Below are 3162 nucleotides of genomic sequence, written 5' to 3'. Positions count from 1 at the left end.
TTATAAGCACCCCCTCCCCATAAAGCCTTATGGGGTACACTGTCACAGGTGGGGTTTGGGCTTTGCCTTCAGCCCCGGGCCACAGCAAGTCTAACGCCAGCTCTGACAACCCCATTAAAAAGGGCTTGCAACCCACTTTGGGATCCCGACCCAAAGTTTGAAAACCCCTGGATTAGAAGATATCTAACATTCAGTTGTTCACATGCACCAAGGAGCCTACTGTAAGAAAAAGAACATTCAGAAATCACAGCAATATGCTTGTGGTTCTACTCAGCTTCAGATGGTCAAAGCTGTTCCCAAAGGAGAGTGGGCAGGGCACTTCAAAGTCATAGCAGATTAATTGTTCCCATGGCTTTACTTGCCAATGACAGCAGGAAGCACTGAAGCAGTGTTGGCATGAGTATGCAAGACAGCTTTATCATGATAACGGTTTACTGAAACTCTCCATGGCCTTGCGAGAGCTGCATTTTTAGGCAATAGGAGGTTTTGAGGCAGAATTACAATGAATGGCTCAGAGCCACTGGAAAATACCCTAAATATTGAGAGGAGAAAGAAGAGAGAGTGCATTCTCGGTCTCATCCCCCTCTCTCCCTATTACAAGAATTACAGTCACAGGTTTTTGTTTGCAGCTAGGTACATTATACTATGATCTCATGACAAAGTTTATCTGTAAACATTCCTGGATGTGACAAAGTCCCAATTTAAAAAAACCAAAACAAACAAACATCTAGTGGTGACTAAACACCACACTGAGCATATAAAGTATTTGAAGATAAAAAGGTTCCATCTCAGACACTGCATTACTTTCATTCAGGAAAGGGTTATTTGTATGGAAATTCATTGTTCAAAACGTAAGTGTGCCATTTTATATATAATTTCTTGTAAATTTCAAGATTTCATAATAACCTCAAATACTCACTCTCTCTTTTTACAGATCACTAAGCAAATGACAACTCTAATGCAAATGTAAATCAACAAAACCCTTTTCAGCAAAGAATCCACTAAAGTGTAAAAAGGTTAACTCTGTTCAGATCTAGGGTCTCTCTCACCAGCCAGCCTGGCTTTTGTTTTTCTGAGCCGTCTCTTGAAGACGCCAGTAAAGGATCATAAAGACTTTCTGGAAGGACATTCTCTAGAGTATGGCAAGTAGAAAGTTCCGTTTTTAAATAGTTTGTTTAAACACAGTGTAATGTTTATGCATTTGCAAGTCTGACTGGTAAAAAATTAACCATCATTAACGTGAGCCCTGGGGTCTCTGCATAACTTTAATCATCATATTTTTCTGCTAAATTAGACAATTCACATGCACGCCCACATACCCAAACACATACACACACACCTAGGTGCGTACCTGTAGTCAGGCAGAGGGAAAAAAAGCAGCACTTCTCATTTCACACACCCACAGTCAGAGTAGTGGTTTAACTCTGAAATCCAAAGGGGCTGGAGGAGGAATTAAATAGTAAATCTGCACTGTAAAAACGCGCTGGAGAGAAGATGACTTTCGTAGATCATAAGGAAGGGTTTTGGGGAGAAAGAATGATTCATGGTGAGTTCAACAAAATGTATCATGATCTACTAGACTTAACAAAACACCACAACATTGTTAGGAAGCTACTGGAAAGACGGGTCCCCAGAACTGCTAAGGTCACAGACCAAAGGAGGAGGAGAGACGAACTCTGCTGCCTGGAACCCTGGAGGAAAGGGGAAAGGACCCCACCCGCCCCACCTTGTAGCGGCTTCCCCGGTGGGAGAACACGGCCAAAAGATGCACGCACGCACCCCACTGACAGCTGGCACCGACTGCATCGAGTTGGAGGTTTTAAACCCAAACTCATTGGAAAATCGCCGGCCGTATGAAAGGGGAGCTCAACTGTTGCAAAACCCTGCTTGCAGCCTGGTTACATTTCCCCTCTTCCCAAGACTAGGAGATGAGCCGATTAACTCACCCCCCCCGGAGAAGGGTAAGGGGGGGTGGCTCACAGTGGGAGAAGAGAAAACAAGCATCAAGCCGAAGGCGGGTCCCCCCCCAGCAGCACGCCAAGGGGGCACAGCCACCGCTCTTACCAGGTCCTGGGGCTGGGCTGGTCTCGCCGCGCTCCGGCTGCCGGGGTGGGACGCTCCCTCGCCCGACCCGCGCGAAGTGAAGCGCTCGCTGCTGCTGCTCGGCGGCGGCCGCGGTCCCTGGAGCGGCGGCTCCGCTTCGGGCTGCGAACAGAGAAAGGCGACGAGGAGCGAAAGAGGAAACGAGCCGCCGGCTCCTGGCAGGGGGAGGGAGCGGCAGCCGCCCTGGGACCCGCGGGGAGACTGAACTTTGCAGCCGCGGGAGGAGGGACGCTGGCCTGGCGGAGGCGGGTTGGCCAGAGCGGCGCTCACCGACACTGCCCCATGCTGCGCCCCGCGCTGCCGCGGCGCAAACTCCGCGCTGGTCGCTGCCCCCGAACCCACACTCGGCGCGACAGCCTATTGGCTCCGGGAGCGGACCAACTGCGGGCAGGGGGGCGGTGACCGGGAGGGGGGGCGCCGTCGGGCCCGCCCCTCTTTGCAGGGGAGCCGCGGGGGGCGCTGGCGGCGCGGGGAGCAGGCGGTGCCTCCTACAGCAGGAACCCGTTGGTCTCTCTCCCCCTCCCCGCCCCACCCCACCCCGCTGTCCCCGGCAGGACAGGAAGTACAGAAGTCCTGGAAAGTGGCGCGCGCGCTGCTGCGTGCGGCGGGTTAGTGCACACACAGCTGCCCCCAGACGCCACGAGCCCGGCCCGAGCAGCGCTGAGTCCTCAGCACAAGTACTCACACCCAACCCCCTTTTCAGAGTTCTGGCCTACCACCTGGGGAACCGAAACAAAGCCACGTGACCTATCCCGTCAATCAAAAAGAACCACACGTCTTAAATTTCCGATCATTCTGAGTAGTCACAAACAGCCCATGAGCAAGAATTATTCGCAGAAAATTAGTGTGTCATTGTGACCAAGTTTGAATAAAGGGCAAACTGGAGAAAGTTGTTAAGTGGTCCCAGACCATTTGCAACAGAAAAGGACGCTACGTTTTTGGAATAAGTCCTTGGTTATTTCCTCAGCTCTATCCTCTGTGACATATGAGAATGGGAGCTTTGTTTTCATTGTGCATGTGTTACTAGGACACTTGAATCCTGCATCTGAATGCTAAGAT

General features: G+C 51.0%; 1 protein-coding gene across 1 annotated transcript in view; it reads right to left on the bottom strand.

The window, feature by feature from the left end:
• HPCAL1 (hippocalcin like 1) overlaps positions 1-2433 on the bottom strand; it is a 111311-nt gene extending 108878 nt beyond the window's left edge. Inside the window, exon 1 of the mRNA XM_024208381.2 lies at positions 2065-2433. The gene's annotated coding sequence lies outside the window, so the exon portion shown is untranslated. The remainder of the gene's footprint in view (positions 1-2064) is intronic.
• Positions 2434-3162: the final 729 nt, after the last annotated feature.

Source organism: Terrapene carolina, unplaced genomic scaffold (assembly GCF_002925995.2).
Source record: "Terrapene carolina triunguis isolate 2854851 unplaced genomic scaffold, T_m_triunguis-2.0 Scaffold42, whole genome shotgun sequence".
Taxonomy (NCBI): Eukaryota; Metazoa; Chordata; order Testudines; family Emydidae; genus Terrapene; species Terrapene triunguis.
This window is presented reverse-complemented; position numbering and strand designations above follow the sequence as displayed.